At 39.3% G+C, this 12,564-nt stretch overlaps 1 protein-coding gene across 1 annotated transcript in view; it reads right to left on the reverse strand.

The window, feature by feature from the left end:
- The window catches only part of LOC309393036 (uncharacterized protein), a 32,793-nt gene extending 22,324 nt beyond the window's left edge, over positions 1–10,469 (reverse strand). The window contains exon 1 of the mRNA XM_081954766.1: positions 10,427–10,469. The gene's annotated coding sequence lies outside the window, so the exon portion shown is untranslated. The remainder of the gene's footprint in view (positions 1–10,426) is intronic.
- Positions 10,470–12,564: the final 2,095 nt, after the last annotated feature.

Below are 12,564 nucleotides of genomic sequence, written 5' to 3' on the forward strand. Positions count from 1 at the left end.
GGATCCACATGGGAAGCACAGTTGGGCATCAGCTTGGGAAATGGGCTTCACTATAAACCTTCCTTCTCCTTCCTTCTGTTATGTGACAGTATTCTGAGACTCCTAGGGCATAGAGCAGTGCATAGAGGGTGCCAAAAAGATTGTATGGAAACATTGTGCAAGAGCACACATGTACCCACCGGAACCATGCTCCGGAAAAGCCAAACTTCCGGGTTCTGGTGCACATGTGCACCCAACATTCAGCTGGCCAGCGCCCATACGCATACCAGTTTTCACAACTGCCACACAAGCGAAGGAATCACATTTTGGAAAAGCCAAACTTCCGGGTTCTAGTGCAAATGTGCACCCAACATTCAGCTGGCCAGCGCCCATACAAACACCAGTTTTCACAACTGCCACACAAGCGAAGGAATCGCATTTTGGAAAAGCCAAACTTCCGGGTTCTGGTGCACATGTGCACCCAACAATCAGCTGGCCAGCGCCCATACGCACACCAGTTTTCACAACTGCTACACAAGCGAAGGAATCGCAATTTTGAAAAGCCAAACTTCCGGGTTCTGGTGCACATGTGCACCCAACAATCAGCTGGCCAGCACCCATATGCACACCAGTTTTCACAACTGCTACACAAGCGAAGGAATCGCAATTTTGAAAAGTCAAACTTCCAGGTTCTGGTGCACATGTGCACCCAACAATCAGCTGGCCAGCGGATATGCACATACCAGTTTTCAGCATGGGCGCACGCACAAAGGGATCACACTTCAGAAAAGCCAAATTTCCAGGTTCTGGTGCGCATGCACACCCGACAATCAGCTGCCTGGCGTGCATGTGCACACCAGTTTTTGGCATTGCCGCATGCAAAGGACATCTAATCATCGCGTGTGCATGCACACCAGAAACCTGGAAGACAAACAGGCAAGGATGCAGGTGCCGGGTGCTACATGTGCCACTTTGGCCATACGTGCCATAGGTTCGCCATCACAGGCATAGAGTATATGCGTACAGATTAAACAACAATAGGAAGGAAGAGATAAATCATAGCCACAGTTGCAAGCCTCCCCAAGGGTAACATATATGTACCCACTTTGATCAGACCCTCACATAATTGCATATTCCCTGGAGAGAATGTGCATGGATGTACAGACATATGCCCATGCACCTACATGATTCCCGGTTAAGAAGGTGAAAAGAATTCCTAAAACCTTGCATTGCCTCCTTTCATAGCTTTTTTTTTTAAATGAAGGTGTATTTTCTTCACATTAGTATTTTTAAACTTGCAAGGATAGTTGGGGAAATGTTCAAAATTCCATTTCATGTCCTTAGAAGACAATTTCAGGCGTGGGATGAAAATATATTGCTCTGGACATAGATATCTGAATGGTCAGAGGAGGAGATCCGAACTCATTGGTAGCCTCACAGTGCAATGAACAAGGACACACATTCAATTTTGCAGCTACTAAGATTGTTGGACAAACAGGCACAAAAACAGCCAGGGAAGTGATTGAACACTACATCAAACTCGCTTTAAGTGTAGAACTTTAAGCAGTAATATTATAGAAATTAAAAATATTGAAATACTGAAGAAACATTAAATCAACACTAGATATGTACACATACACACACACACACACACACACACACACTGACTGCAATGGTAGCATGAATGGAGTAGTAATATTATATAATGACATATTTTAATGATTAAAAATTAGACTTTCTGGTTCCATAAAATATTTTCACCAATTCCAATAAATTCCTATTTCCATTAGACATACGTTATTATATATCACTGCATTTATACATGTAGAGTGCAGAATTATGAAATGTTCAAATTATATATTTAAAGCTAAGACTTTAGTTCCTTTATTATACTGTCTTAACATGTCTCATTCCAAGCTATTTTAAAATGTGATCTCAGATCATAGTAAAAACAAGAAACAGATTCACCATAATTATTAATTTCATAGTTTATTACTGTCATTTTATCTGAAGCCAAATCTTCAAGTCCTGAAGTTTTACTTATGAATAGCAAATAATTTTAAACATTTTCCTGCTGTAAGACTGCAGGATTTTTTCCTTTTTTCCATTTTCAGAGGCAAAATGTTGGCAGATTTCTGATTTCAATCATTCTAATTTCAACCTCTATTGTAAACTTGGGTCATTAGTTTTAGGTTGAATCTATCTTGCCTTTTTCCAATACTACATAATGTTGTAAAACTTTCAATGAAGACAATTCTACAATTATGGATATTTTTCTCTTCATATTTGTTTTCTTATTTTCATAGAATCTTATACCTCCTTTCAAAATTGTACTTTTCTTTTGTTAGGAGCAAGAAAAGGAATGGAGATGTTGCTTGTGGGGAGCATTCAAAATGAAACATTTTATAGTTGGAAAAATGCATCATTTCTCAGAAAGCATATCCACCATATTAAGTTATGCAACCACAATTGTGCTACTCCGAGATCCACAATTTCTGCCCATCCACGACCTCAGTTAAGTCAATAACGTTTTAGATAATTACTATTATTACCTCAATCACTACATTTCCTAGAATTTACCAGTATTCTACTTTGATAAAAATTGCATCAGTAAGTTATATATTGCCTTGTTTAAAATTTCATCTGTTTGGAGACTGAATACTTGCCTTTCATTCTATCAGAGCACAGAGGTAGCCAGAGATTGAAAAGAATATGCTTGAAATATTTATAATATATATCTAAACCTTGACTTGTACATATAGACTATTGTGTTTCATCCTTTTTTCTACAGAGTGGATTTTTTGTTTTGTTTTTAAATATTCCTAAACTTCAGTATCTTTAATCATTATTCTAGAATGCTTTAATTCTTAAAAGTCTTGATTGTTTGCAAAGCTTCCTCTTTGCCCAAATATTAGCTTTCTTAAAATTTTATGTACTGTATGACATTATTTTACTTTGGCTAATCTACCCTTTATACAAAACACTTCCAACTTTGAGACAAGGAAACAGATCTAGTAGGATATCTGTTCCTCCTGCTCAAGACAAGTGGTGCCTTGTAGAGTCCTCTGCCTCTTTTTGAGAAGGAATTATCAATGCTCCCTCTAGTGGAAAATAGGGAGGGGAACTATGCACATTCGAAACAAAGAAAGAAATATATATAGCAAAAGGGCATTTAAAACGTGATTTTACACAAATTTAGGGTGTTGTGTGTATGTGCCCTTAACCTGTATTTAAAACTTCTTTTGCTAAGGTTTCAAGGAAAGTCACCCAGTGCTGTAAAAGCTACCAATCCAAAGGTTCCGAATGGCTGAAAAGCAGTTAATGAGCAATTTCTGAAAATGATTAGAAAAAAAGGAAGTATGCACATTTTTTTTACAATGCCCCATACTTATGAAGTTTGGGAAGAAAGTACTGGATTATATAAATATGATAACAAATCAATGTCTTGAACTACATATCTAGTACATGAAATTGGACAATTGGACCACATAAATGGATCAGAAATTATTAAAGAGCTGGTCTACTTGTCATCTCTTCATTCTACCGCAGTCATTGACTCTATGTTTCATGGAGTGATCTTCAGTCCACCATTCCTTGCCCAGAAGTCCCATGTAGACAGTTTAATTCCGATGTACATTCAATGATAGTCAAACTTCTTTTGTTACTTGGTAGATGTTAACAATAAAGATTTTTCTTCGGAAAAAAAAAATCTACTGCTCTAAGTCCTGAATAGGTGGCTCAGTGGCTAAGATACTGAGCTTGTTGATTAGAAAGATCAGTAGTTTGGCAGTTCAAATCCCTTATAAAAAGAATAACAGTGCCATATATCGAGCATCTCAGAAATCACCAACAGATATTGCAAGGACATGGAATCATCATAGCAAACAAGCCAACTAAAGCATAAAATGTCCTAAGTAAACCAAAAGACCCAGCAGCCCCAGAAGAAAAAACAGGAGTCATCTACAAAATACAGTGTAATGACTGCAATAGCCACTATGTAGGACAAACAGGCAGAAGACTGGCACAACAAATCCATGAACACCAACTAGCGGTCAAAAGACATGATGAAAACTCTTAAGTTCATCCATATATTTTGAAATTAATCATAATTTCAACTGTGACCATTCTAGACCATGTTAACTCCAAAAATGCTAGGGAATTTCTAGAAGCCTGGCACTGACAAATTAGCCCTCAATAGACACAAACAAAATCTACAAACTATGCAAGAGACAATCAACAAGCCAAAAAGGGAACCAAAAAAACCCCAGAACACTTCCCCACCAGCAATCAGCACCCAGAGGAGCGTAGGTTAACTCCAAGATTAACATCAGACTAACAGTCAAGTAAACAATAACCCAAACCCAAAGGAACTGTTAAATAAGCCAAAAATAAATAGCCAAACCAAAGCATTTCTATGACCACCAACATTGACAGGACAAGCCACTAGAATATAAACTGAGAGCAAAGTCCACTCCTTACTAGCACTGATATTATCTAATTTGGGTAATGCAAGAACCAAGCTCAGAGAGCAGGAAGGACCCATCAGAAGAAAATATATTTCACTTTTGTTCTACATCAGGACTGTCAAACTCCCGCCCCATGGGCCAGATGTGTCACATGCTGGCCACACCTGGTTTAGCGAAGGTGGGGGGAAGCCCTGATACATCACGTCATGCTGCCATGACACTGTGAGTTTGACACTCCTGTTCTAGATTAAAACTCATAGAAGCCCCAAATGACCCCATGAGTCAGCTGATTCAGAGTAGAAGGCCATTGGACTCTGCCAACTGAGTCAACCAAAGGAGATTAACAGCATTTGCTCAGCTCCCATAAATAGCTAGCTTCGCATGAACACCCCCTTGCCCCAGTTCAAGTAGCAATTCTGATTTTCAGCAAGTATCTTGATTACAAGTGTGATCAGTTGTGATGTGTGTTAAGATAAGTGGTTCTTGTCTTGCTCTAGTGCAGGGGTGGGGAACTGTGGCTCTTTTGCGACTTGTGGACTTCAACTCCCAGAATTCCAGAACCAACATAGCTGCCTCAGGAATTCTGGGAGTTGAAGTCCACAAGTCGCAAAAGAGCCACAGTTCCCCACCCCTGCTCTAGTGTGCTAGAGATTATATTACACAACTAGCTTAATTTATAACAAGCACAAACTACATATCCAATTCTATGTATGTTGCAGGACTGGCTTTACAGTATCACTAACAGGAGGAAAATGTGTAATTGAAGAGTAATTGAAAAATTGGGCAATCCACTCACAACAAAGTACTAAAGCTGATTAAAGCTGTAATTATCATCCCATTTGTGAATAACGCTGCTATACAGCAATCCTATATGTTCCTCTTGACTCCTGCAGTTCAATGGGATTTGTGCCCAATATAATTAGGATTGCAATCCTAGACATTAAAGAAAATGAATCTGGTAATGTACTAGTCTGAAGGAAATTATATAGTTTTAGCTCTATTTTAGGGGTAAGTGGAGATGCCTTGATTATTAATTCTGGCATATCTTTGCCATCACAGTATCTTGGAATGTACAATATAACTCAGCTTTGTAAATTCCTTCCCTGGCTGAAAGTTCTTTTTTATGATATCAGTCTTGGGAGTTTCTTTTCAGCCATTAATGTTGAAAAATGTATATCAGCTGCCTATTTCTCAAGTATAACAGAGTGGGAACAGTACAAAGCCTGTCTTGAGATATTTGTGTTCTGCAGCTTCTTGCCATTCCCAGGGTGGTGAATAATACAAGTTTAATATGTTCCTGTTAAGTCGTCTGAAATGCTTGACAAATGCACCGAAGGTATAATCTCATCTGAGACCTGTTGGAAGCAGTGGAAACGAATTGGGCTTCTTTTCATTCAACTACCAATAAATTAACTATCTACAGCTGCTCAGATATTTCAGCTCAAACTGAAGAAGTCTCGACAGATGTTTTCCATGTGGCTGAACAAGACATGTGGATTCTATATATTTCAATCATTGTTTTAAAATGGAATTGAATATATTTTGATAATTTAGAAAATGTCAATCAAATTGTCAAAGAGTCATAGCCTTTTGACTGATCAACCTATGCTCTTTATGACCATCACAGCTGCAACAGTTATTGTTTGTGTTCTATCATACAAAGCCTTGGAAACTCAATTTGCAGTTCTAAGTAATAACAATTCACAACTAATGCCTGTGAATTAAAATAATAAAATCCACAAAGGAGCTACAAAATCTTAGCTTTATGGATTCTACAAATGTTGATTCAAGTTATATTTTACCACAAATCTGCTGGATGCATTGTGCATTAAAGTTGATGCCAAAAGACATTTTCAATTATTGCTTTCTGGTGTGAAGTGTGAGTTTCACACTGGCCTAGTGCTGGACCGAGTTCTTTAGGAACCAAACTACAATTACAGATAAGAGTGGGATTCCAGAACAAGAATGAAAAGAAACTCAATTAGTAGAATTAATTCAGAAGAAGGCTTTTTTCTGTGTGATAAAAAGATTCAGAGGCAACAAAAAAAGCTACAGTGAGGCCATACCAATACCGTGGCTGTTGTTTATTAAAAATTGTCTCAGCCTGACCTAGGAATATTTATTGCTCTAGATAAAGTTTTAAAAGTTTGTCACATTAACAGAAGGGAACTCTTAACTACAGGAAAGAGAATCAGAAAAGGTGTTGTTGCAGGAGGAAACCTGATGAAGAAAGTAAGGAAGAGGACTTTGACAGAGATCTGCTAGCTGTTGCCAAGAGGCAAAACATTTGTTAAATCCAGAACATCCAGGTAATATTTGAATGAAGCTCAAAAACTCTGCTAATTCACTGAAATATAAAGTAGGGGGTACATTGAAAATGATTTTTTGGTCATCCTAGAACCATAATGGCAAACTTATGGCACGCTTGCCAGAGGTGGCACACAGAGCCTTCTCTGTGGGCACGTGACCATCGCCAACTGCTCTTCTGGTTTTCGGTGCACATGCTGATCTTCACGCATGCTGGAGCCCGGAAACCCGAAGAACAGCTGGCCGGTGCGTGAATGTGCACCGGCCAGCTGGTCTTTGGGTTTTCAGGGCTCTGACACACATAAAGATCAGCTGACTGCGCCAGAAACCAGGTGGCCAGTGTATGCATGCACACTGGCCAGCTGGTGGTACACACGTGCACATTCCAGTTTGGGCACTCAGCGCTGAAAAGATTTGCCATCACTGTCCTAGAAGGACTCACAAATTCAGTGTATGAAGTCAAAGTTTTACTGCATGTAAAATATATCATTAAAAGTGTAAAGAATGGAGCACTTAGACAAGCCATCATTGCTGTCTTTATGATTTTGTCTACAAGGATTATACATGGTTTGCATTAGTTATATTTTTACCGCCTCATTCCCAACAAACAAGATAATTTTGGGCAATTACAAAAGACAGCCAAATTTAATAAAAGGCAGTAGTTCTTCTAAATAATGGGGACTATACTTGGGGAAAAAATCAAGCTCATTTTTCAGGCAAAAATAAATTGCCCTGTTAATTCATTTCCAAATACAGGAAGTTTCTAGGATCCTTTTGCTCCTATGTAGAAGAATAAGTAAGTCTTGCTGAGATTTTCCTTTGCTGAACAAGCTTGAGTTTGGCAGCAGAAATAAATGTCAATGTACAAAAGTTTCACACAAAGAACAGTCAATTAAGGGATAAAAGTATACCTTCAATAAATTGAATTTGCAATTTATTCATATGGAAAAAAGGAAAAAAATGACCAGAGTGGTATTCTGACTTCACTCAGAGGTGGTATTCAGCAGGTTCTGACCAGTTCTGGAGAAATGGTAGCGGAACTTTTGAGCAGTTCAGAGAACTGGTAAAATATCACCTCTGACTGGCCCCGCCCCCATCTATTCTCTGCTTCCCAAATCCCAGCTGACTGGGAGGAAATGGAGATTTTGCAGTAACCTTCCTTTGCTGCACCCACCAAGCTAGTTCCACAGAACCAGTAATAAAAATTTTGAATCCCATTACTGACCTCACTCATCTTTTAGTGCTGCTAAAACAATGAATCGTGGTTTAGTTAATGAATAATCCCAAAGTAGGCTTTCTTACCTAATTGTGGTTTGCTTGAAATACTTGATATTCCATAGTTTCAGGAGTGATAAGATTCTGGGTTCATTCAGACATAACAGACTGATCTCTATTGCTTTTTGTCCAAGCTTCTTATCAATCACTTAGAGATACAAGGAAAGACTTGCTTTTGAAAAGGGAAGGGGGTCAACCCAATTAACCAAGCAATGTCCAATTCCTTTCTTTGCCTGAAAGATGGAATCTTAAAGCTAAAATAGCATTATGCATGGAATGTGTCGGAGTTTTGGCAGTGTGACTAGCATTATGTGATAAACCCAGGAGCAATAACACAGCACACAGAGCCTTAAGACAATTAACAGTGGTTTATCTACAAATATATATAGGCAAACACATGCAGGAGATAAAGTCCCTTACCATTCACTACAGACACAAGGAGAAAACTGAATACACGCTGAGAGAGAGAAACACCCTCTAATTGCCACTTATATGTAGACTCCTCTTAAAACAGTGAATGACTTGTGTAGACCTCACCAGAGTCTTAAAGAGGCAATACCGTAGCTGCAATGAATCAGCCTCATTGCATCAGCCACATTGCATCAGCCACATTGCATTAGCTTACTGATTACAGCTTACAACTTTACATCAGCTGGCAGCTATTAAATCCTCAGTAGCTTGACAGAAGGACAATACTCAATTCCTATTCCAGCTCCTTCAAACTGTGAATCTAAACCCACATGTATGGAGAGCAATATATTGGAGAGCATCAAGTTAATTCACATTCTTTGGTTTTCTTTTGATACACCTCAGTTTAGGTGTCCGCATATTCTACAAATGAGGCCAATTTGGTCTTGTTGTGTGTATATATACCTGCAAATGATACCACAAATGGGCTGCAAACATCTGGATAGCTGCTAGATAGTAACAAAGAGATATGTAAAATTCTTTGCTGCCATCTAGTCTCTAAAAGTCTCACAGATATTTGCAACCCAAGTGTTATACAACTACCATGGTGGATTTTTTGCATCCTCCCCAAATCAGACTGTCAAGCCGGCCTCCCTCAGCAACCAAGAGAGAAACCACTTAACTCCATTTTGCAGAATTAAGAGTACTTTTACTGGTTATGAAAAGATAGCAGCAAAGCAAAGCAAGATCTGAGGCAAAAGCGTGTGAAATCATACATATCAATATGTGACCAACCCCCTCCCCCTAGTAACTCTCATCCGACTGTCCAATCTGCAAATCCCTTAGGTGTCATGTGAGTTCTATCTTCAAGGAGCATCATCAGGTTGGTATGCAGGACGGTTGGTCTGGACCAGTGGTGGGTTCCTCCCGGATCGCACCGGATCGCGCGCGCTCCCTTTCAGCGCTCCACCTGGCTTGCGCGCTCCCTTTCAGCGCTCCACCTGGCTTGCGCGCTCCCTTTCAGCGCTCCACCTGGCTTGCACGCTCCCTTCTGGCGCTGAAACCGGAAGTACAGTTTTGCCCGGCCCTGGTGAAGCAACGACGCCTGTCTGCGCTCCACCAGCTCGGCTGGGAACGGAGATGTTTCCTCAGCAGAGCGGAGCGCCTGAAAAGTCTTTTCAGGTGCTCCGCTCCGCTGAGGAAACATCTCCGTTCCCAGCCAAGCTGGTGGAGCGCAGACAGGCGTCGTTGCTTCACCAGGGGCGGGGCAAGACTGTACTTCCGGTTTCAGCGCCGGAATGGAGCGCGAGAGCCAGGTGGAGCGCTGAAAGGGAGCGCGCAAGCCAGGTGGAGCGCTGAAAGGGAGCGCGCGCGATCCGGTGCGATCCAGCAGGAACCCACCACTGGTCTGGACCAACACCAAGCACTAGTCTCCAGCATGTGCAGTAGACAGTGAGACCAAAACTCCCTTTTTACAAACTCTCATGTACTTAAACTTCCCCTCCCAAATACCAGCCCCCCCTCCCCATTTCAATGGCAGCCGAAAGCAAATAGCGAAACAGAGGCTGACACATACCTTATTAAAAACATTCATAGTAGGAAATTATATTAAATCAGATGCTAGAGATTTTCTAATGAAAAGTTTCAATTAACAAAAACATTTGAGAATTAAATAAAAAACAACCATCTAGTCTTGACTAAGCCCTTAACAGAAAAGAATAAGCCATGGGTATGGAGATGTCAGGATTCAAACCTACTCTGAATTCCAACAGAGGCAATAAATTAAGACTGCCTACATCAAGCTGCAAGCAAAAGTTTACAGAATGGAATATTATTTGGGGGAAAAAACATACAAATCAGTCTAGTCCCTGCATCTCCCTAGATATAAAAACCAGGCAGTAAAATTAAAATCATCTTCTTAACAGTATTGTATCTTCTGTTTGCAGACATCATTTTCTATAAGAGAATAATTGGGCACAGCAAAGCCTTACCTGAAATGATAGAGTCCAGACACAGTTGCTGCTTCCGAGTGAGCCAGATCCAAACCTTGGGTTGCTTACTCCTAACATTTCCACAAGTAGCTTGACTTTCCTTCTAGATGTGCCCTGTAATCTCATAGCAAGTCAGTTTTTTGCCAGCTCTGCTGCAGCCTAGTTCTAATTGCAAAATGGAAACTAAACCCTGAAGAATTGCACAGAGGGAAGATTTCCCCTTGACAGAAACTGCTGCCAATCCCTATATCTCAATTTCTTAATCTTTTTCTCCAACAACTGCAAAGTTGATGCAGCCCCCTAATATCCTCAGACCAAGCTTTGCAGTTATAACTTGTTTTTAAAAAAGCAGGTACAAGGCAAAGATGAAGGTTGGGATCTTGGATGAAAACCATTTTCTTCATTTTCTTATTGATGAGGTGAATGCTTAGTTGGCTGGTTCTGGTTAGTTTATCCTGAATTCTCACCATGGCTCCAATGGTGATAATTGCAGACTATTTTGGGATGAGTCCATGTGTTTAAAGGGTGTTCAGAAGTGGGATATACTTCAGTTCTCCTAAACATCTCAAAGGCCCAGTGGTACTTACCGAGCAAATGCTTGGGCCCAAAGTAACTAGCAGTATTACTGATTGATCCCGTTGTTTGATATTTTGCCTTTCTGCCCTATTGTGTGGACATTAGACATGTAAAATAAATATAAAGTTTTATGAAAAGTAAATATAAAGATTTGTGAAAAAAGTAAATTGGTTTTTGATAAATCTGCTCATGATCACCTAGAAAACAGTGTAATTTTTTTTAATGCAAAGAAATGGGAAAATGCAATGAAGAGTAACAATAATATAGGCAGTCCTCAGGTTAAGAACAAGATCCATTTGCTAACTTTGACTTAAACTTAACTTAGAATTTGTACTTTAAAAATGAGCTACCTATTAGTAAAAATGGCAGATGGTGTTGTTCTTCCTTGAACTGACAAACAGCTGAAGCTGCACAATGCTTTCGGTCACCACTGAAAATTTCTGAAAACGGACTGAATCTTGAAAATGTGCCCCTTCAGTGGCTCCTGAAAATATTGCACAGCTTCAGTGGATTGTCAACTCAAGGAATGACAACATCTGCCAGATTTAGTTTTTAGTAATAAGCAATCAATTCATATCTATGGGTTGTCCTTAAATTGTACATTAACTTGGGACTACCTGTATAGAGTTTTTTTTTTAAAAAAAATTATACCAATTCTGTAAAACGTACATCAGTCCTGTAAGTAAACAACTAATTGATCTTTTTTTAAAAAAAAAATAATAACTTTCAGTTTTAAACAGCCATTCTTCCTAAGACCACAGAGCTGCTCCAACAGCACTTCAACAACCTTGATCAGAACAAAGCAGAATGTCCATCAAACTGCTTAATGAGCCATCAGCTGCTTTGCTCCAACAAGGGTTTGCAAACTTGGAAGTTGAAACTTACACCCAAAGCTAAAATTACACACCAGTCTCACTTGGAAAGTTTTTCAAAACTCTAGTATGAAATCCTTCATCGAAGCAACCTAATCTGTTGGCTATAAAGAGAGCCATTTGATAGGAATCGACATGCCATTGGCTATTACAGTGATTACCAAACGATATGAACCTAAATATAGAGTTATCCCAATACTATTGTCAAGTTTATTTCCTTACTCTAAAGGCTAAAGTGGCTTTAAAAGAAGCAAGTTTCCTGTTTCTCTATGTCACCATTTTCTCATCTGGTCCTTGCAGCTGCTAGAGATTAAAGGGCAGCACAGATTGGTTTATGAAACACAATTAGGCAGTCAATTCACTGTTGTGTGTACATAAATGCTAGCTGAAAAGAAGGATTTTCTGAACCAAACAACAGAGAAATAGGAAAGTTTGTTAAGAAGATCCCGCAAATTAGCATTGCTTGCTTGTAAGAGTAGCATAGCATAGTTAAGAGACAGATCAGAGTTAATTACACTAACCCAAGTTTAATTGAATCAAGAAGGCTTTTCTGGGTACATGCAAGGGTGATCAAAGCATATTTAATTTATATTGTTTTCCACAGAAGATTTAAACAGGGAACTAACATTCTTTTACCAAGCAGCAATGAAGAACTTTAACTAAATCATAATTTCATATAAGCACTACATA

This window comes from Natrix helvetica (genome assembly GCF_964273705.1).
Source record: "Natrix helvetica genome assembly, chromosome: 5".
Classification (NCBI taxonomy): Eukaryota; Metazoa; Chordata; class Lepidosauria; order Squamata; family Natricidae; genus Natrix; species Natrix helvetica.